Source organism: Lates calcarifer, linkage group LG21 (assembly GCF_001640805.2).
Source record: "Lates calcarifer isolate ASB-BC8 linkage group LG21, TLL_Latcal_v3, whole genome shotgun sequence".
NCBI lineage: Eukaryota > Metazoa > Chordata > Actinopteri > Centropomidae > Lates > Lates calcarifer.
This window is the reverse complement of record NC_066853.1, coordinates 8,063,573-8,087,868: the sequence shown is the minus strand read 5'-3', so window position 1 is coordinate 8,087,868 and position 24,296 is coordinate 8,063,573. Positions and strand designations below refer to the sequence as shown.

Sequence of the window (24,296 nt, the reverse complement as noted above, 5' to 3'; positions counted from 1 at the left end):
TCCTCCCACTTAGAGCTTGACCTTAAACCTAATGGAGAAATTATATTAAACAATAATCTCAAATATTTTTGATAAAACATCATTCAGCCCTGCACTTATTCATGGAAAATTCTGAAGGGACAATTTTTTCTGTAGCTTAATGAGAACCTTGAAAACTGTGCAGAGCTCTTAAACTGCCAGATACAACTTTATTTTACCCTCTTTGTCGAACCTTCAAATCAGTTGCGAAACATTTGCAAAAAGAGTAGCGAGAACACAGCCCACGAGTGTGTGTGCCACACAGGTTAACACCAACAGATGGGGAGATAACTGTATGATGCACATTTACACCCTGATGCAAAAAAGCACAGTTTTTTCTACCACAGCAGAGACAAGAAGTATGTGGAAACACTGTACGTACGCATGTGTGTGCGCTCATGAATCTGTGAAGAACATAAAATACCTGTTGTATATTTGTGTGTATTTTCTTTCTCTTTCTGAAGTGAATGTTCATGTATCGTTTTCACAAATGAGAAGAGCAGACCTCATCTCTCGTTCCTTTTTTTTCATCCCTCTATCCTCTCTTTCCTTTCCCTTCATCTCTCCCAGGTCAGGTTAGATTCCAAGTGAGCTCCAAAATAATCATCATAATTTATATGGAGGGAGCTTTACAGGCGAGGCCCAACAGAAATTCTATCTGAGAGTGGTCTGAAATATTTTGTGCACTGAAGGTGGGTTTATTTTATCTTTAAACTCTTCAATGTTGCCCTAAAATCTTTATGGTTATTGTCTGCAGCAAGAAAAAATACTCCCCAGTTTTTTAATCACTTCAGTGTAAATGTCCAATACAAATATGATGCATTCTAAATGCACTCTCCATGATTGGAAAGGAGCAGGTGTACAGTACCACTTTGGTAATTTTTTTCCATCTGAATTATTTGTTGGATTACAGAGAAAGAAAATTGTGAAACGCTGAAATAACAGGCACACAGAGGTTGAGAATTAGTTAAATAAATGTTGACTTATGTGGCAAATGTCAGCAGAATTAGGTTAACAATGCCAGGGAACATCGCATAAATGTTAATTATGTATTTGGCATTTCGCTAATGTGAGGTAGAGGGAGGTGCTGGACTGCATCAAATGTGCTTTAACCACACTTTAATGCTTGCAAAGAAACGCACACACACACAGATGGAACATCAAAGGTTGCAGAGTGACGGGTAAGTGACGGCTTGATCAGAAAGTTTTATTTCGCTTCCTTTGACCGATCCGACAGGAAACAGACGCACAACCTCTGTATCCTGGCAACAGCTGCTCTCTCTCTGTGGCACTGAGAGATGGACAGGATGCAAGAGAGTGTGTGTGTGTGTGTGTGAGTGAGTGAGTGAGTGAGTGAATAATTGCTTGTGAAAATACTCGTGTCTTCTGTCAGTTTAACCTCCTAAAATCTGCCGCACCCAGCAGTCAGTCCAACTCGATGAACTCAAGCTGCGTGGCCAAACGTTCAAACCCACAGAACTTTACTTTCAATTTTCACCAAGTTTTCATGCTGACTTTAGGAGAAATCTGCGTCAAATAACATACATGATATCTAGAATATTTCCTTTTGATGTAAGAGGCCTTTTTATTGGGAGACAATTTTTTACATTTCACAGTAAGAAAAGCAATGGTGTAAATTAATAATGACTGTTTCAATTTCAAGGTCTTCCTGTTGTGCATGCTGCCTGCCGTCATGCTGTCTGAATTTAAATAGTCCACCCTCTGGACTCACCATGTCATGTTTGCAAGGCTACACAAGGCCCAGATCAGACAGGTTTTGCACTTCATTGCTCTTAAGCTGTTGATTTTTTTTTTTTTTTTTAGATATTTTTAATGCATCTGTGTGTCTTTCTTCTTACATACATTTCTTCATTTCATATTGTTAAACATTAGTCTCTTTTTCACCAACATTGAGCTATATTGGCGCTAAAAACATCCTTGATTATGTTGTGAATCTGGACATCCCCTCTGCACTCGCGGACTTTGCAGGAACGTGTCAGGTACGTCAGCGAATCTGCAAGTGTGGTGTACACTGGACTGGATTGAACTGCTGTCACAGCTCACAGGGACACTTGAATAGAACAGAGCCATCCTTAATGTTATTAGCAACACCTGTGCTGTCCCTACTGCAACAAGCTGTGGAAAAAGGCCTGTGATGCAGCCAGATAAAACAGGGAGTGAAGATTTCATTCAGTATAAACATCATATTTTACTGCAGTTATATTGTCATATGGTGTGGAAGATGTTCAAAATGGAAATAAATTCAGTGAAAAAGTTCCTTTTCAAACACTTCTGGTTTTCCAGTGATGTCAGTTTAACTCCTGAGAACTCATCACAACATGACTTTACCAAACAATTACTGAAATGCATCCATTCAGGGCCAACTTGCAGCGTCAGCACTGAGCTGCTGCTGTTGGCCAAAAAGGTCCCAGTATTGTGGCTGTTCTGGTTGGTTTGATTCGCTCTTCAAACTTATTCAGTTTGGTTGAACTGAATTTTCAACTAACCCACATTTATGAGAGGAACATTACTCTGATCCTGTGCCAGACTAGATCTGAAAACATGAAAATTGAATGACATGGAGTCTTCAAGGGTTTTGTCATAATAAGGGGAAGTGACGATGGTATGACAAACTGCATTATGGCAACGGATAGAAAAATTAGATTCCCCTGGTAGATGTAAATATAACATCAGCAACATCAGATCTTGACACAATCTGGAGAGGAGATGCATGTTAATGCCAGGTGTAAAGGAGTCTTTTATATATTGTTTGTGTGGGAGCTCGTTAGCATATCTGTGTGTAGGTGTTTTTAGAGCATATGTGAGAGAGAAAATCTGAATTTGGCTCATTGTATGGCTGCACATGTGAGAGCTAATAAGGATGCACCTGTACATGTTTGTCCATATGTGTGTTAGTGTGTGCATCAGTGTGACTGATGTTGACCTGTGTGGGCGTAAGAAAGAGAGCATACCTGTGTGTGTCTGTGTGTGCATGTGTGTGTTTGCGCGTGTGTGTGTCTTAATCCTCCCCGTCAAAATGATTTTACAGCCCTCGCTCATCTCCTCCAGTCTTTCCAAACAGAGGAAGACAAGATTAGTCACACCTCCTCCACTCTTGCTCTCAGTCTCTCCCTTTATCCTCTCTTCTACAAGTGTGTGTGTGTATGTGTGAGCGCGTGCGAGTCTGTTTGTGTTTGTGTGTGGGCTCAGTGGTTTTACGTAAAGCTCTATAGAAAAGGCAAGAGTCAAGCAGAGAGTCCTTGGCAGCAGAACGCAATTGCTGCTCAATGGACCATTTTCTGCAGAGCTGACCCTGCCATATTGAGTTTTCTGTAGAGCTGTGCACGCGCACACACACTCACACTCACACTCACACACACCCAGACACACACTCACACAAATATATATAAAAGGCTTTAGAAGATGAAACTGCAGTGAGACATAAAAAAACATGCAAAAGAAGTGTTAGCCGTACATGCAGAGGCACACAAACTAGTATAGATGATATTTGCAAATACATAGGTGTATGCGTGAATGCAACAGCATGTGTACACGTGTATATTACACATTTAAAAACACTCACATAAAGAAATACATACATCTAAGTACACACCCACACACACACACAAATACGGAGATGACAGAGAGCTGTGGTTTTCTAGAATTATCTGCCCACGTTTAGCTTGGTAATGATAATTACCACCTAATCACATATTCACACAGAGCGTAATTATCTACGCAGATGTTTATACACAGTGTTTGTGTATGTGTGTGTGAGTGTGTGTTTATACAGCATGAGCAGCACATGCACGTGTGTCTTAAGGTCAAAGGGAAGTGGGTGATGTTCCCTCCACTGTGGAAGTGTGTGTGATGACATGATGACCCCGTCATCAGTACCACTCCGTCACCTTTAACCTTTAACCACAACACAGCTTGTGGGGCAAACACCTTAATGTACACAATGTTGCTTATGTCATATTATTTTAACCATGGGTGCTGACGTAAAACAGGGGTCAGCCCTGTTTTCACAGAGCCTTACGTGACTCATTTTGTGTGCCAGAATGATTTTTATATCTCTAAAACAATCTGTCCACTTTACACTGTCCACAAGAGACTGAGATTCAAAACTTCACACCACGGAGATTCTCAAACGTAATGCTGATGCTGATTTTTGTATTTTGTAAACAATTGTTAACAATTCTTTAATAGTAATAATTTCTCTCTTTCTCTCTCTCTCCCCCATGTATGTCTCTCCCTCGTCTTGCTGATGCCCTGGGATGTTTTTCTTTAAGGTAAGAGACTAATGCAAACACCCACTGTATCAGATAGATAGATAGATAGATAGATAGATAGATAGATAGATAGATAGATAGATAGGAATTTGGGTTATAAGATTAGATAATGAAGTGAAAGATTGCAGATAAACCAGAAGACTGATGGGATGGTGGATCGGTAGACAGGCTAATGAACAGGAAGATTGATCGAGGGACTGACAGAATGGTGGACAGATCAACAGATGGGCAGATTAATAGATCTCAGATTAATAGATTATCACACAGACAGAAATAGACAGATGAACAGAGTGAAATAAGAGACCAGGAATAAAAGGGGGGTGTGGACAGAAGGACAATCGTTTCTGCAAGTCCACTGACAGACATTTTGGCTGTGATGGCTTTCCTCTGTTGCCATGGCAGCACTGTCACATACCAGCTGGACTGGAGGAAAGATGCCACAACACACACATACACACACACACACACGCACACACACACACACACACACACACACACACACACACACATACACACTGCACTCTTCAACGGAATGACTTATTTTACTTAATAACATATATTATAAACACCTTCCTGCAGAGAGAAAATTATGTAAATTCAGTCATTACTGCCTGCGTTGAGTTTTACACCCAACTGTGAGAACAAGTACATTCTTGACTGTAATAGCGATTCCTGTAGTATGTAAGGTTATATCTATATGATAAGATGTGGCTCTTTAGTATCACATAGTAGCGGCCCTTTGCTGGCTTGGCTTAAATGCTTGAAACTACAATAACCATAGAAGTAACAGAAGAAGGATGGCACCATCACTGATCAGCAGATCTCGCCAACCTGGCTCATAATTTGAAGTGATTTTGTATAATGAATCAGTAAGTGCACTTTAATGTGACTCTAATCTAAGTTAATTATTAAAAAAGAACATTATACAAAATTCAAAGTACCACTTGAGTTGAGGTTGTAATGGGCAGTTGAAATTGCAGTAAACACATGGTGGATTTTCTCACTAAATGTTAAATAAATATATTACAAAATACTGTAGATCCATTATGTCATAGTTGAGAGCTTTTCTCATTTCCACAAAGTAATTGCAGCTTCATGCACTCTTTTTATACATCCTTTTCTCTTTCAACAATATGTTGGTGTCAGAGGATTAACGCACAAGTTCACGTTATCCCATGTTAACATAATAATTATTATTTTCCACTTGATGTGAGTGTAAGAGTTCAGCTCAAGACATTCAGACTAGCAGAGAAGTTCAAACTGCAGGTCACATCACCTCTACATCCCTGTTGCGCTGCCTGGAGCCATTATTCTTGCAGTTATTATTCTCTCAAAGTCACCCACATCTCACTGTCAAGTTAGTATGCAAGGTGTACATGCACAGAGAACATACTGTAGGTTTGATGATACCGGATAAACTAGACCTCTTCAGTTTAGCTGGATTCACACTGTACAAGTTTTTAAAAAAAAAAAGAAGATAAAATTTGATGATGTGGATCCAGAGATAACGTCTTTTTTTATTCTATTCATTCTTCTTCCTGATCAAAATCTGGTGCCTACATTACCCAGAATGCAACTCTAATAGTGACTAATGTAGATTTCCACAATGTCCAAAAAAGAGTTCCCCTTAAAGGTGCTGTGCATAAGTATTTTAAACCTGTGTTGCAGTGACCCTCTCTCAGTGACATTCCTCCACTCTTTCTTCCACCTGTTGCTGAAGACGTTCCTTCCATGCACTTACCTTGACACAGCAGCTGATCTCTCATCTTTAGTCCCAATCGGTCCCATTCGAAACTCTGCCTGGTCCAGCCGCCACAGAAGGGTCGACTGCTCCTTCTCCTGGTAATCCTTAAATTGGCACTAGTCCCAGAACATGCATGCAGCGCACTCTCAGGTGCACTGCGAATGACAAGTACACAGAGAGGTCCAGTAAAGACTGACAGGGCTGGTAAAAACTTAATGGATTTTTTGACAGTCCATCAAGGATTTGTCCTGGTATGCCCTATGACCAGTCAGAGGGAAGAGGAGAGGGTAGAGGGGAGAAGGTACCTTGTTTCTTATGATAGAAGAGACCATCCCCAACGTTTTGTAATGTGCTGCCCCCTGGTTGTTTGGAGTTGGAATTCAACAGTTGGCCAATTCTCTCATATAGCCCCTTTAATACTGGGTGTAAAGTAAAGATGCAGTATCAATGTCATTACCCAGATAACATATCCAGAAACAGATCACATTAACTCCAGACTTATAAGGGATCTATATCTTACTTTCTATCTTTTTCCTCTTAGCTCTTTCCCTGCTTTCCTGCTTCTTTCTTTCTTCCCTCTGTCTCCTCATCCCTGTTTCTCTTTAACCTGTTCCACTCCAATTCGATCCACCTGAACCTGCTATATATTCTAATCCCATGTTTCCGTCAGTCCCTCTGCCTCCCTCATCTGTCTTTTTAACTTACATCGACGCACACGCTCTCCCTCTCTCTGCCCCTCACCCACCCAATCTTTCCTCTTTTATTCCTTTTCTCATTGTCTGCCGCCTATCAATCACCTCATTCCCACTTATTTCCACCTCGCCTCTTGTTTCATGCCTCCTAATATCTCCACCTGCTTCTCTTTTGTCTTTCCTCTGCATCTCTCCCTGTCTTTCTCTCACTCTGCCCCTTCCCTTGTCCTTTCAGTCTTTTCATATGCTGCTCTTTGCTGTTTTTACTCTGTCTACACTATTATTCAGTCAGTCGTATTGATGAATTGATTGAAGTTGAGGTCAAGATTCAGATTTAGGGTCAGGGCTCGAGTGTCAGACTGTCCCACCTTTGTGAATACTGAATGTGTTTGTGTGTGTGTGTTTGTGCTATCTGCATTGCGGCGTGCTGTGTCTTTGAGACTTTGAGAAAGCACTGATTTTACAGATTGCTCTGAAACTCAAAGCCTTCCTTTTCTTTCCCGTCTTTTTGAATTATCATGGCCTTCCCTCAAGAGCTACTGCAAATTATGCATGTGTGCCTCTGCCTCTCTGTGTGTGTGTGTGTGACGAGCATAGTAGGATAATTATCTTCCCTCGCATGTATTTAAAGACTTTTCCAAAGACTCACACCAACACACAGAGGCACATGTAATACAAACCTTTAACACAAATGTGTAATCAGCTGTGCAGTCACTCTTCAAACACATTAACCTCACTGTGCCTGCAGACAATATACACAGTCTACACACTGGAGTGGTACACATATGCACCCAAAAGCACACACATGCCAATGGGCACACTGATACTAATACATGTAAGTAACAAGGCTGTGATAACAAAGTTCAAATGGTTGACCTTTAGTGTGTGTGAGCAGAGAACTAATGGCTTGGCTATAATCACTCTACTGCTCACTCAGAGGAAATGCACACGTGCCGCACACACACACACACACACATATGCAAAGAAAGCTAGGATACAGCAGTGCAGTTATTGTGAAATATGGTCAAAATACTACTCAGTATTAAATTGAGTATATGATGATTTGTTTGTTTTCTAGCAGCAGAAACAGTGCCTTCTTTGCCACCTCTGTCAAAAATGTGAAAATGCAATTTCAGCAGCCAAAAATGGCGCCTTTCCAGCATTTACCAGGTCAAATGTGTTTGGAAATGTACGTGTTACATGTGTGCAGGTGTTTTTTTTATTATAGAATGTGCGCTTGTGCTGATGTCTGCACACGCTTTTCAACTGTGACGAGCGTATGGAATAATTTTGTATGCCGTCTCTGAATTAAACTTGTATTAAACACAGAGTCACTGACACACATACACACATACATCTGCATACACAAACACATGCACATACACACACACACACACACACACACACACACACACACACGGCAGATGTAGTTATTTTGAAATTCAAAGTAGACTTCTGCAAGTCCCTGATAAGGCAGCCCTGGGCAAGATACAACAAATATTAATATTAGGTTTTACTATTTCACTCGGTTTCATCAATGTGCGTGTGCATGTGTGATTGTGTGTGTGCATGTATGTATGTCTGTGCATGTGCTTGTGTATCTGTGATTGTGTGTGGTTGTGAAGTAGCTGCCATCCATCACCAAACTCCCTATCAATCACTTCTAGTCCAATCAACTAAGTGGACCTTGCTAGGGGTTTTGTGCTGATGTGTGTGTGTGTGTGTGTGTTTCAGTGTTTGAAATGCATTCAAGCGTGTGTTAGACTGCTTCAGTTCAATATATATTAAGTTTTTCTGTTTAGTCAGCAGAACAAATTTAAATGTCACATGTGCAGTTTGTCAGGTGTCTTTTGCTTTCTCCACAAATTAACCCAAACATGTGACAGACTTAACAAAGCAGATGCATCCCTTCCTGCTGGTGACACATTCAATTTAACAAACATGCAGTTTTGCCGCCTGGTTCAGCTACAGTAGATTACTCCTCAAGCTGGTAGTGATACTGTGTCCGCTCTTTCCTGCCTCACTGTCAGACCACATAGGCCTATAATCTGACATATGTTTGGGATGTGTGTTTGTTTCTGTGTGTGTGTGTGTGTGTGTGTGTGTGTGTGTGTGCATGAGTGACTGAGTGTTGTGTAATTTATGTTCTGCCACAGCAGGCTTCCTGTCCAGTCTGCTCTGTCTGTGTGTCTTTGGCAGGAATCCTATAGTCAGAATTATGGCCTCGGGCAGCAGCTACACACTGTCATGCTGTTTGTGTGTGTGTGTTTGTGTGTGCCTGAGACCTCTGGGACGAGTATTGATTGAGTGTCTGTTGCCCCGTTGTCAGCACACAGTTAGCCTCATTAGAAATAGGTCTCCCTGTCCCATCCTCTTCCTCCTCACATATCTTCATCGCATCTTCTCCCTCTACTACCTTCACCTTCCACGACCCCATCCATCTCTCCTCTCTTCTCCTCTCTCCACCATTTCATGAAAGATGATGAATGGGCAGCGAGAGATTGGCAACACTGTTGTCAGTAGTAATGGGAGTTGGCAACTACACCCAATGTGAAAAACATAATGGACTGTGAAGGACAAAGGTTCAATGAAACGAAATACTGTTTTGTGTAATTATTGGCAGTGGCTCATTTTTTCACCTCAAACAGCAGCTGGTGAATAATGAATTTAACACCGTCCCTCACTGGCTCATGTAGGATTTGCCACAAAGCAAAAAAAAAAAAAAATCATAATTACATGTATAATGAATACATCCCTTTGTCACTTTGCAATTTAAATATTCTCAGTTAAAAAAGTAATCATCACATCATCTCAAGATTTATGGTAAGTCACAATGTCCATACTGAAACACAACAGAATATAAGAAAAAATAAATATGGATACTTATGAGAATATGAAAAATATATAACAATGTGAGTGTGACAAGCTAATACCAAAAAACCTAAAAATAAGAATGAGTGTTTTCTCTGGTTAGGATAAAATCTGTAAATCTAAAATGTATAGGAAAGATTTTGACAGCTGTAAAGCTACTGTCAGTATTGATAGCTGTTTTAAGGTTGGACTTTACCCATCAGGCCCTGTGAGGACTCAATAACCCGGTGACTGTGAGGTCAGAGCCAGACCACATAACCTTTTGTGAAATGGAAAAGATTTTGAAATCAAATCTGTATTTCACTGGCAGTCGGTGAAAAGAGGCCAGTCAAGGGGTGATGTGGGCCCCCGCAAGAGAGTGTTTGTCAAAAGCCTGGCAGCAGCATCCTGCAGCAGCTGCAGCCAGGTCATTGTTGACTGACTGAGGCAGGAGAACAAGCCAACACCAAAGACCTGACATGATGAGATAAAAGCATAAAAAAAAAAACCTGGACAGGTTGGCTGTTCATCGCAGACAGACAAACAAATTCTCACCTACACGGGGCTTAGAGTTTCCACTTCACCTGGTCTGCTTGTATCTCACTGTGGCAGGGTACCAAAATCCACACAAATACCCAAAATATTCAAAGTGCTAACCACTGAGCCACTTAGTTATTACTTCCTCAAAATAATTAGACTCACCCACATGAATATAAGAACTACTTACTGTGGAATCATTGCTGGGTAAACATGTCCTATTACTCTCTTACAGACAAACAACCAAAACACAACCTCCCCTTAAGAAATCAGAAAACAGAAAAAAAAACAGCTTTTCTTTGATTTTCTCCCTTCACAGATGTCACAGACGTTGTTTAATTATCCAAAGCCAGAGTGGCAACACATTAGCTCACTCCAATTAATAGATCTATCTTTGCCAGCTTGTAATTACTGTTTCTGAGCTTGTTCCATATTATGTTCATGCTATCGGGGTTATAATTATTTTCCTGAATCATACTCTGCCAAATGAAACAATGCGCAGTGTGTTTCATCTAACCTAGGGTGTATGTCGGCTGTGCCAGCGCCAGGAGGGCTGTATAATGAGAAGCTATGGTTCAGTGCGTTTGTCAATTTACTTACTTTTTCAACGTTTAGAAAATGTAGTGTACTAGGACTGCAAAAGGGAATTGCAGCCAATTTTCAAATCAGATAATAAGTTATCATTTAGTGAAAGCTATTCTTAATAAATAGCGTATGCAGTAAGCCAACAGTTAGCACTGCCACTCCACCAGACACAAGAAGGTTGTGGGTTTGAATCGTTTTCTCTGGCCTTTCTGTGTGGATTTTGTGTGTCCTTCCCATGAGTGTATGAATTTTCTCAGAGTGCTCTACTGTCTACTGAGACATGAAGGTTACGTGAATTTGAAACTCAGAATTGAGTGATTATTTTCATTGTTGATTAGGCTGGTGACTGATCTATCAGCTCTACTAGAAAAGAATTCAAAAGACCAAAAGGTGACATCTTCCTTAGTCTTGTTTTGTCCAACCAACAGACCAAAACTTAAATAACAAAAATATTAAATTTACAAAGATGTTGAGCACATAAGAGCATAAAGTCCTCACATTAGAGAAACTGGAACCAGAGAATATTTGACATTTCTGCCGTAAAAAACAAAAATGCTGAAATGATTAATTGATTATCAAAATTGTTGCCAGTTAATATTCTGTCAGTCCACCCATCAACTAATTGGCTAGTTGTTTCTGCTCTACTGAACTGCCTGTAGGCGTCAATGTTTTAATTATTTATTTACGTAAATAATGTTTTATGCATGAATTGAAGCGTTCAGACTGGAAAATGTGGATTCATCAGATAATACACAAAAACACACTGAGGAAACACACTGATGATGGACAGTATCAAGCACACCGAATTATTCATTTCCTACCAGTCTGCATTGATATTGTCAGACCTGTACAGCTGCAGACTGATTTTAACGAGTTTCTATGTTATCTGCAGAATGAATATACAGTATTAAACCAAGTAGGAAAATACAGTTTATAGGCTTAAATGATAAATCTGCTTCAGTGATATGAGAATCTCCACCTCTGCTGAGTAACTGATCTTATCCTTTTTCACCCTTAGAAATGAGGTGTTATAGTTTACAAGCCACATGTGAGACAAGTGTTGACTTTGACTCCCTGGTAAGGACGATGATAGTTGACGTGTCTTCAGGGCCGACACCTCAGTTTACCACTCATCCATTCTCACTCTTCTAACAGGTGTGCACCTGTTTTCACCGTGAAACCATCTAACTCTCACTTATCGGGTCTAACCTTTTCCAGGACACACACACACACGAGCACAATGAAAACTTATGGCTTATATGAACAGGAAAGACCCCCCCTCACAGACGCTTCACGCAGATACCACAATTGTTTCTGTATAATATTTTTCAGAAGTAATGTTTTGGGGGACTAACCCTGTTTGGAAGCCTGAACTGTATGAGATTAAACTGTAAAAATACACACCGCTCAAGGTGACCCAAGATTTTTAAAAGGGGGAAGACAAAGGAGAGGAAAAGAGGTCATGGGAAAGGAGAGGCGAGAGTAAAGGGACATGAGATGTCCCAGTAGAAGAAAAAGATGGAGAGGGAGGTGTGGAGGGAGGGGAAGAAAGGAAAAGGAGAGGTGAGCAAAATGTCAAGGAGACTTAGAGGTAATATCAGGAGGCTGAGGCATTGTGTTGCCCTGTGGTGTGTGTGTGTGTGTGTGTGTGTGTGTGTGTGTGTGTGTGTGTGTGTGTTCCTTAGCAGATAAACAGGGAAACTCCCAGAGGGGAGTCCATCCTGGAATTTTTAACAGGAAATTTATTCTACCCCTAAACAATGGCATAATTCACACACACACACACACACACACAGTGTACACACACACACACACACACATTCATAAAGCCCAAGAGTCTCATTAGAGATACAAGATAGTACAACAAAACATTTAAATCAATCAAATCAAGACACTTACCTTGGACTTGGATGTTTTTATGTTTGTGTGTGTGTCTGTGTGTGTGTTCTTTGAATCAAAAAGTGTGTATGTTTGTGTTTGAGTTCATGTTTTTTGCTATTCAGTCAGTAAATTGTATTTGTGAGCTTGCACCTGTGCGCATCTCCATCTGTGTATGTGTGTGTGTGTTTTTGTGAACTAATCAAATCTTATTTATAATTCAATTTAATACATTTTCATTTTTAATTTGCCGCATTCATGTGCAATAGCTGCCACAGGTGTACACTTTGAAGTGGGACCTCACATCTCAAGCGTACACACACACACACACACACACACACACACACACACAGCCTTTCACACAGTGACGTGTTAAAACAGAAGGCTGGAGTCGAGTGAAAGCCTTCGCAGTTAAAATAACAAGTGTGTGAACATGTGAACACAGGGAATACATCTCTCTTTCCTCTCTCTCTCTCTCTCTGCACATGTGTAGGTATTCCTGACTTCCTCCTGTTTCTTGTCCAAAAAAAAAAGAAGGAAAAATAAACTTCCTCAGTGTTGACAATTAACAGAGTTAAAGACAGGCATGGAGGGAGGGAGCATTTGCAGTTACATCACAAATCTCCTGGCACCCATTGTAGCGAGCTACTGGAGATTTGGCTGTGAGCAAATAATTGCTAAACACTTAACAACACGGCTGGAAAGAACAGGAAAAGGATGACAGTGTTAATAGCTGTATAGTTCAATTCAATGAAAGTCTGATGAGGTGGATTTCTTTCTTGCGGCACAAAGAACAGTAATTTCTTTGGTTCCAGTTATTATATAGCTGGCAGGTTAATGTGACGATACTTATACAAGCTTCTATTAAATCCATTGGCTGCCACTCAGGTGTATTAATAGGAATATAGTGATGGCTTTGTGACTGGAAATTAGGTAGTAATATGACATCATGCAAACAAAATTCAACATAGGGATCGGACTGTTTCTATCAATCCTGCTGAGTGTTATATCACCTGAAAGCCTTTCATTTTTAGCACTCAGTTTTCACCAGGTCTGTTGTTTCTAAGTAACAGCTGCTTTACAGCTAATCATCCCACTTCACGTTTAAAGGCGGGTTCAGAAGAGACTCTTTTACTTGTTGCCAAACGGAAACCCACCGGCGGCTTTCTAGTGGCTTTGAAGCCCTGCATGTCCCCGTGAGTGATGTGACATAACACAGATTCAGTCTGCGACTCAAGATGTCCAAATTTTCCAGCCTCACAACTGCTTTCAAACACAACTGATGCCAGAAACTGGTTGCTGTGGTGCTTGTGGCTTGTGCAAGCTGGAGGAGACACGAAAGCAGAGACCGACAGCGAGAACTTGAGGAGCTGAAGTTGTGCCGAACCAAATATTTACTCTGGAACTTCTGCAGCATTGGTAACACTTTACTCTCAACCAGTCCTCCGACCATTGTTGGTCCCTATACCTCCCATCCGACACGTAGGAATGTACCAGTGGGAGGCATAACAGACCTTTGTTGCCACGGTTACAGCGGTCATGTTAAAGCTTATGGAATGGCCACACTCTTTATACTGCGTCAACATCTTTCGAACATGATTAAAACAAACTACCAGTGGAGCCAGAGTTTAGAGGCAAAGATGCACAGAGAACCACAGAGTTGTGCAGCGTGTAACATTATCAAGTGCCTCATTGTGAACTACATAGCAACTGTGATATTTGTATCCATGGCGATCTGGTTGCCTTCTGTTTCCTAGGCAGCAACAGTTGTTGCTTTGTATGAGCAGGCAATTTTTTTTATTTCGCAGAAACAAGACATTATTTCTCGGTTATTATGGATAGATAGATAGATAGATAGATAGATAGATAGATAGATAGATAGATAGATAGATAGAGCAAGAGAGGAAAAACATCAGCTAGAATAGAAAGAGAAATGGAGCTGAAAGTAGAAGTTCGTGCAGGGTAAAAACCCAGTGGAGGAGGAAAAAAAAAGAGTGAATAGAGAGCGAAATGGAGCCAAGAGAATGGCGAGAGCATGTGGGTGTCTGTTCCTGAACAGAAGAGTCAGATTAAAATAGAACAACAGCCATATGACGACAGTGTGACTGTCAAACACCTGCAGCGGAGAGACAGAAAGAAAGAAAAGGGAGAGAGAGAGAGAGAGAAAGAGAGAGATAATGGGATGAAGGGACAAATGGAGAAACAGACAGGTGACAAAGACACAGAGGGAAAGGGGGGGTGGGGGCAGAAATTGTGAATAGTGAGACTATGCAAAACATTAGAGGGAACAGAGTGACAAAGAGGGAGAGTGTGAATCAGATACAGATGAGCGAAGGGTTGAGAACCAATGAAAAAGAAGGTGAGGATGAAGAATGGAGACCATTATTGCGGCCTCCCTGCCAGAGTTTGTGTGAATGAGAAAGAGCTGGTGTTTTTCTCCGATGCGCTCCCATCAGTCTCCCTTTTTCCTGCCCTGAGCTTTGAATAGCTCCTCAACGAGGCGCTGGAAAAGTAGACGAGCTTAGGTGTCGTTGTCTCCAACAAAGGTGATATCATACACGACACGTCTGTTGCTTTTTCACACAGTAGTTTCTGAGTGGCCATGATATTTAGACGCCCCTGATTGGCAGTCGTTGACATTTGAGGGGAGGCCAGTCCCTCGGCGAGAACCGATGACAATCAGAGCCATTTAAAATTAGACAAGGTGCTTAGCATTTTACTGCAGCAGGAACAAGCACAGGGGATATCACTAAAAAATATCAGAATATAGACGAAGGGCCTGTCCTCAGTTTATTAAATAATGTGTGAAAACTTGACACTTTTATACAAACAATTTGCATTGAAACAGAAACATGGGTGAGAAATTCAGATATCATAGAGGGGCGTCATCACCAACTAGGTCACTGTCGTCACTGTCGTCATCGGTGTAATTGAAGGAATGACACTTCAGTCACCAACCACCACCAGAGGCGACTGCATGAGGAGGAGTCACCGAGTACAAAGGATGCTGACGCTGCTCAGTCACAGCCTGAAAGGACACGAGATGCGTCTAAAACACACAGCTTAGGAACTCATTCATTTACTCAAACAGGCGTTCATCAACAAGAGTAAACAGCTGCATGCGGAGGGAGCTGGTATTAATTACCCATCAACATGACTTTAACTGTTTAACTGTGCTAACCAGGCTAACGTGAATCGATGAAGATGAGCTGAGCTAAGCTGTAGTTATGACCACAGCAGATTTGAGTTCAAACTGAATTTCCATCTTGTGTCACTTCTTTCATTCAGCTTCACGTTGTGTTCATGCCAGCCATGCCCTAACCAATCAGGATTCTCTGACGAATAAGCTGCTGTAGCTGTTGCCAGGTGCAGTTAACTCAGCATTTTCACACTGATGAAAGAAATATGTTGATTTAAGACTTGCTGGACTTAGTTGCGTCACTCTCTTTCACACTTGTCACCATTTTTCTTTCGCTGGTTTTTCATGAATGTAGCAAGGTAGCCGGCTATGTCATCCTTATTTCTCTAACCTCTGAACAGTTGTCAGTGGGCACAACACACAGTGTATTTGAAGTGCTAAATAAATGTAAAATATGCTCGGTGATTCAGAGGTCTTTTACATAACATAATTTTTTTTTGTGCATGCAGTACATTTGTATATTTTGCAGGTAAGGTTTACTCCGGCAGAACCAATGGAAGCCTGCATAGAGCAATTGCAGAGCCTAAACCATTTGTATTTTTACAAAAATATCACGAGAAAAAGTAGCAAACATGGCGTTCTAACATTATAATTGAGGATTAACAAATAGGAAAATGACAGGTTTCACAAAGGCTCCACCCCCAATTCAGATTCTAAATCTGCTGGGCTTTATGTCTAACTTCTTTCCCGTTTTGATTCCTTCTTTCTCTTTCTTCTTTAATTAAAATGTAATATTGATGAGACCAGATGAGAACAGCTGTCTGTCGTTGTCTCTGGAGATGCTAAAACAGCTTTACACTGAGAAGAGAATTGGCAGACGTTCATTACAGCCAGAATATTATTGTCAAGTTTTACAGCACGTGGGTCTGACTCTAATCAATCTTTTTGGATTTGTTATAGATGAGCTCATATGAAATTTGGCCATGGGCTTTAATTAAGACATGAAGTCTTAATGATACTGCCAAAAAGTGTGATATGAATGATTGATTTTCATTATAGATATGTGATATATTAGAGTACAGTAACCTAAGAGATCAGATTAGATGTACACTGACCAGAGTGAGATATACAGTGACAGTAGAGCCCTCGTCTCCATTGTATCTCTGTCTCTTGGCCTCTTTCCAAACTTTCTTGCAACGCCTCAATGCGTCTCTCTCCTCTGAGCAATGTGTGAATTTCATCAGCGAGCAGATTTCTGTCTTAATGGGACTGGATTCCCCTGTTTAGTCTGTCAATTCCTGCTTCTCCACTTGTTCTTTCAGGTTCCAACTTCTGTTTCTCGCTGTATCTGTCTATCATTCACTTCCCTTGAGTCATGCTGAGAAAATATTTATGAATTATGGTCTGTTGGCAGGTCTCAGTTTAATAAATTTAACTCGAAACTCCAGAAAAATCTCTCTCTCTGTCTCTCTCTCTCACACACACACACACACAGAGGTTGGTTAATTAAGCAGTAGCACCGTGAGGCACCTGTTTCTCCTGTTCTTCACACAGTGATAGGTCAGCCTTATCATCGCCATAGCAGCAGCACTTTATTGTTTTACACCACCAGTCCTTTATCCACATGTGTGTGTGTGTGTTTGTGTGTGTGTGAGAGAGAGAGAGAGAGAGAGAGAGAGTGTGAGTGAGTGAAGGGAATATTCTAAATAGTCCTCTTCTCTGACAGCCTCCATTGATTTAGATAAAATTTTCACTTTGTCCTTTCTGATTTTTGTGCACTTTGATTTTCATTATTTGAAAGAACAGTGGGACACTTTGTGTGTGCGCTCATGAGTGTGCGTGTGTGTATATATGTGCATGGCGGGGCCCGTCCTCATGGCTTGGCTGTATTCTACAGTGCATGTGTCTCCAGTATGTTAGTGATGCTACTGGAGACCCAGCTCTGTTGGAATAACAGCCAGGACCCACTGCAACGCTACCAGCCTCCCTCTGGCCATACTGCGGGTGTGTGTGTGTGTGTGCACGTGTGTGCCTATGCCTTTGTCTTGTCTTCTTCTCAAAGAGAAACACTGGTTCAGGCAGGTGCACTGATTTAGTCTTTACACTTGGTCCTCCTCACCCTTCTCTCCCGTTAGCGCCTGACAGATGACTGGCAAAAATCAATCTGCATCAGTAATTCACTTAACTCAAATGTTAAAGAGTCAACAGTGTGTCCCTCGTCGACTTAAACATCCACAGGTAAACATACAGCAGGTAAAGAGCAAGTGAGTGATTTACTGAAATGCACCAAGGGGCTTGTTAGAGCACGTAAATAGTTGATTTTACGTAAAATCTATGGATATGAGAGAGAATGCTTTTAATCATCTGCAAGTAGGATGCCATTACCCTTCATCCTCTCGCCGTTAGATCAAGGTCGAAGCTCTTGAAATGCAGATTGGCTCGATTCATGGCATTAGTCCGCTCTGCTAAACAGTGTAGCAGATAAGAAATATAGGAGTTACCCTAAAGGCTCCAATTAGCTCCATAAACTAATCCTCGAGTCTTTAGCTTAACTAGGTCTTTATCTAATATGGCCAATTTAGAACATTAGTATTCATCTAACTGGCTAATCTGATAACTGATTCTCCAAAGAATGAGTTACCTTCAGTACATTCAGGAGTGTAATCAAGCACTGAGTGGTCTGAGGGTGTGTTGCAGATATTTTGTAATATAGTTAAAAATAGGTGGAACATACCATCGCAAACAAACAGAAGCTTTACTTCATAATAAACAAGTGTGTGAATGTGCAGTATTTTACGTCACTTAAGTTCACTCTGACTCAGCCGTTCAGAGCTCAAGAAGGATTCGTCTGTTTAATAACGGCGAATATAACTCATATCCTGAGCTTTCCGGGCTCAAAATGAATGCAATTTACCTACAGTTGACATCAGGGACTGTGACTCAGAGGAAGCGCAAGACAGTAGAATCTCTAACCAGGATTTGAAGATTTTCCCAGCACAGCTTCACATTTAGACAGAAAACCTGAAGAATAGTGTTCAGTGTCTAGTTTGCAATAGAATTAAAAGCAGCTCATGCTATACAGTTCTTATAGAGTAATTAGCATGAAAACTTGAATTGTGTTCACAGATATATCCTTAGATAGTTGTGTGTAAAGTCAGCTTCTGTGTTAGAAAACTTCAAAGGTGTTGTGTGTCCTTTTAAAAATAATTATTTTTCATGGAGCTGTGACAAAGTGGGAAATAAACTGATATGATTTTCTTTAATGGCGAGCATAGTTTTGATCTTCCACAGGAGACAGGCGATTCTGATAGTCATGGCTACTGTTCCCAAGACAGGATCTAAAAGTCATGCAGGTCACATCATAGTCATTCATCTCTTTGACATCTACCAAAAACTGTCAAATAACATTTTGTCTCAAATAATAGCCAAAGGGGGAACAGGTCAGAAACAGGGTGGTGTCTCTCTAAAGTAATATTGAAAAATATTTCTCAGCACAAGGTCCACTTACTGGAAATCATTCTGCTTCTCCAAAGGTTTTTTCTTCTTATCAGAACCAAGTGTCTGAGGATGGAGGTTCTCGTGTCACACTGTAAAGCCCTTTTAGGCAAATTTGTAATGTTTGGATATAGAAATTAAATTAAAGGATAAAAAATAAAATCATGCTGAATTAGCACTATTCATTTTCAGTTCACTTCTTTAGTTGATCTCTGTGCACTTTGCCTTATTTAACAGAATGTATTTCTAGGTCTTCAACTGCACTGAAGCTTTAATTTTGTGCCAAATGAGTAAATGTAAATGTAAAATTGACCTCACTTGACTTAAGCGTACTCCATCCATTGATAATGGTCATGGTCATTTGGTTGCAAGCCCCGAAAAAATTCCAGTTAGTGGAATTTCCCCTGTGGAGAAAATCTGGTTATAGCCTGGCTCAAATAAAGGCCCTTTTCTCTAATTCAAAATATTTGTAATTTTAAAGTATTTAACTTCTCATGTCTGGATTCATTAACTCTCACCTGCCACATGACCGTCGACTGTTTGCGCTGCCGTCTTACCACATCACCACCACCTCCTGTTCTTGTTAACAGATATATTTGCAGTAGCATTTTCTTGGGTCTTAAATCATGCATATTCCATATCTCACTGTTGTGCTCCTCAGGGGCTCAAATCTGCTTCCAGCTGAACCTTTTCGCTGCTTCTGCTGCTTCTAGATTCATATGAAGAACCCAGCGGAGAGCAGATCCTGCATCAACAAATACAACTGTGTAACTGTTTGTGCAATTATGCTTTCACCACTGGAGAGCAAAAAAATCCAGTGAACATGAGAGCTGACTGGCAGAGTTGGGTCCGAGATTATATATATAAAAAATGTATTTATTTATTTTTAATCATGTTACTACAGCATATAAAAATATGCACAAATCAGGCAGTATCAGGAAAGTTGTCTTTCATATAGAAGTGCAGCTCCAAACAATGTGGTACACAATGTATCATAAAGCAGGCTAAAATAACCCGCAAAGAGAAAGTGCAAATGTTATCTGGCCTAGTTCTGCTCAGTAGGAAATTATCTCGACATAACAGAGTCGATGTGGCTCTATCCTGCTAGCTACAGCTCTGTCCATGTAGACTTAATTAAACTTTTCAGTGAGTTGTCCTCCTGGAGTTATACTCCAAATGTCTGCCTGCCTCTCTATTAACTCTGATTTATGGCCGCTGTAGTTCAGGGAAAAGATTGAGTGAAGGGGTGAAATTTTTTTCATTACCTACTTTTATCAGTAGTTCGGCATTTTCTTGTTCAGTAGTCAAGTCCTGCTTTACGATAATCTCATTTCCTTACTATCATACCTGTGGGCTGACGGCTACTTCCTCAGCTTTTTAGAGCAGCCCCGGTGCAGTGTCACAGAGACTTTTAGGCTTAAGTGTCCTCCTGAAGAGCAATTTGTGCACAGTCCTTGCAGGAGAGGAGTACACACTTCAGACACTGTGTACCTTTCTGCTTACAGTGAAAAACCTGCACTAAGTTCAAATCACACAGGTGCAGTAGAGGATATAGGAGATATATTGATCCTTAATCTTTAATGATTATTTTAGCTAATTACTTACTTTAATTGTTTTAATTGTCCTCTTGATGGCAGCCTTTAAATAATTCATACCCCGCCTCCTCTCTGTCAGATAAAGGTAAACAGAAGAGTTTGGTTATGAGCTGATTTTAGCCGTATTACCAGCAGAGCTATATCTTAAAAGAGACAAAGGAAACGTACATGTATGTGAGGAGGGGACGGTAAAGAGGGAGAGGAATCTGTGTTTAGTTATGCTGATCACAGGTGCCCTTCAAAATGTCAGGGTGCTCCAAGTGATTAGAAAGGCTGCAGATAAAGACAACAGCAAATGGAGGAGGAACAGGAGGAGACGCCTGGAGATCGGTGTTAAATTTTGGGGTCCGAGTATCATGATCCAGGGAGGAAAATTAGAGAGGTGTGGAGGAAAGTTGGCCCTTAAAGAAGTTCCTTACCTTTACAGAAATACAACATTTTAAACAGGTCGGTATATCCTGCTTCAGACGAGTGCTCTGCTGTAATAAATAGTGTATAACAGTAATGAAATGAGTATAGAATCTGTGAGAGTATTTCTGAAATTAAATAAATAAATAATTACATCAAAATGATGAGTATGCACTGTTATGATAATGGCCCTTCACACTGGCCTGTCATGCAGATTTGGTTCTAGCATCTCTGTGGTCAGGGGAGGGAATTTGACGTCTTTCATATTTAAAAAAAAAAACTCCGTTATGGCATTTTCAAATCAATCTAGATAAAAGCTTTGGCCAAATTCACATGAAATTGAAATGGCATTAGAGAAAAACAAACTGTGTTAGTGTAATGAAATCACGTCGCTGTTTTCACTCAGAATTCAGAAACTGTCATGCCTCAGTTTTACTAACTAATTGAAGGATTATATTCTCCTCTGTGTAATTCTTCTTGCTGGGGAGGTTCAGTGACCCTTAAAAACGCCCACTGGATGATCTATAAAAGAACATTGTTCAATTAAAAAACAACACTTTTCATTTCTCAAAAAGCTGACATTTATTGGGCTTTCACCTGACAGCAACCAAATTAAAGTAAGTTTGCAAATTTAAAGATAAAATGGTAAAAAGTAAAAAAAAAAAAAAAAAAAAAAAAAATCCTGTTTAATTTCATCAGGCACAAATAGAGGATGTGGTTCCAGTAACTGTTAGAGCTCTGATTATTTTATAGGCTAAAATAAGAAAAATAATACATGTGCTAATGTGTGCCTGTTGAGTGGGATGTTGGACCCGTCTGTGTGTGTGTGTGTGTGTGTGTGTGTGTGTAGGTGTAGGTGTGTGTGATGATGGGTGGAGAAGCAGGTAAATTAATATAACAGTTGGTTTGAGGTTTATGGCGAGAAATGATTGTGAAAGGTCATAAGACAGAGTCTGACATTTACCAAGGCATGCATCTTATTGCCAGTAATGCACACGCACACACACACACACACAAAAGACGGCAGGTTACAGCGTATATCCTCAACAAGTTCTTGACAGCAGAGCGGGAAGGGTGGGAGCCAGAAACAGCCGTTGTTTGTCTGCTGTTCAGATCTCCTTTCAATCAAACATTACTTATCGGGATTTGCACAAGCATTTCAAGATATGTGGCTTAAGATGCAGCACATTCAAATTCTTTCTCTCTCTAACACAAACACACACACGTGAGCTGGCAGAGCTCCAGCTTCATTACAACAGCACTCTGGCAGGCTGATTGAGTGATCAAAGCTAATCACATTTAATCATATCTAATCATATGTAATAACCAACACTGCGTGCTCAGGCATGACAAGACTCTCCATTCTCTCTCCATCTCTCCCTTTTCCTCTTCTCTCCTCCTTCACCCCTTGACCCTCATCACCCTCCTCCACCCACCCATCCACCCTCCCCCTCAGCCACCTCCTTACTCCTTTTCCTTCTCCTCTGCCGTCCCTTGTTTTCCATGTTTGAAAATAAGACTGAATGTGAGGGGGAGATGGAGGAGAAAGGGGTAAAGAAGAGAAGAAAAAGACAAATAAAAGAGGGGGTGACAGATGGACACCCTTAGTGGAACATGGAGCCCCCCAGCAGATGCAGCTCGCAGTACCTTTATGGTATGGTACGCTCGAGGAAGGAACAAGATGCTCTTCCTTCCGGCTCTGCTGTGTGACTAACAGCTTTGTCAGAACAACTGGAAGAGGATGATCTGGCAGTCACGGGCAATATTCTCAACATTATCATCTCCTTTCCAATTTATATTCAGTACACAGTTTTAAAAGCTGCAGTCTTAAGCCTCTGTGATTTCTCCCAGTGTTTTTCTACGCTTTGATCAGATTTTGAAGTCCCACTGAGATGCTTCTTTAGACTGCAGTTACATGTAATAATAATGTACTGTGATAACTGGAACTGGTAGGATTTAAGTAGACGGCACACACACACACAGTGTAAATATTTGTATGGTATGAATTCATAGGTGTCACATTGGATGTCACAAGCACTCATCTGATAAAGGTGTAGTTGTGCGTCAATGTGGAAGGTGAAAATAAAACCTTGAGGCACAAACTTAGTCTTGCATTACCTTAACATAAAAACTCAACCCGTTATCTCAGATCAGCTCTTCTGTTTTCCTGTTTCTCTACTTCCCCTACCCTGTTTCCAAACTTAATCTTTATTAAAGTGGACGGCTGCTTTTAGAGGACTGAAAAGAAAATGAACTGTTCCCGCTTTGCACTTATATTGTCCCTTTTAAGGCATTAGTATGCTTCAAATGAAATGTTTGTCAGATGGTCAAACAGCATCGTGAACGCCTTCCCTCTCCACCTTTCTGACAACATAACTGGGGGTGTCTTTTCTTCCATTTCTTGTGCAATTTTCGTTTTTTTCCAAAACTGGCAATTGAACGAGCATGCCCACCTTAATGCAGTGACTGGCTGAGTATGCAAAGGGTAAGAATGTAGACAGGATGCAAACTTCTCTCTCAAGCCCCCCTCTTTTTGTTCCTGCTGCTATTCGTGAGCACAATAACATTATCTCTATTTGTAGTTTCATCATGCCTCAACCCTCTGTATGACGGCAGCCTTATCACCCCACCTTGTGTGGCAGAACAGCTTCAGCTTAAGAAGAGCTGGAAACATTTGCGTTTAGTTGCACAAAGGCAAAGTGTTCTCACTCCCAGCTTGTCACATACAGATGCTTGGTCGAGTTTTTAACTCAATGGTTACCCCTTTAGTAACATTTGTCAACAGGGTACAGTATGACTGAAGCACTACATCTCACCAGCTCTGTCATCCAGAGGTAGTTGTGGTGGATGGCGAGTCTACAAAGCACACAACTGTCACACCAGAGACCTCATTCAAGGTTCACATTCAGGGTCTCAGTTAGGTTCAGGCAACAAATTCCCTTTGGTTAAGGTTAGGGAAAGACCATGATTGTGATGCCAAGGGGTCCTGACCACGTGAAGACACAGGGGGCTCTCCCTCCTGGTTTGTCTCAGCTGAGATGAGCCTCTTCATGTTTGTCAGTC

At 40.8% G+C, this 24,296-nt stretch overlaps 1 protein-coding gene across 1 annotated transcript in view; it reads left to right on the top strand.

Moving 5' to 3' along the window:
• LOC108886601 (cGMP-dependent 3',5'-cyclic phosphodiesterase) overlaps nucleotides 1–24,296 on the top strand; it is a 144,871-nt gene that overhangs the window by 90,565 nt on the left and 30,010 nt on the right.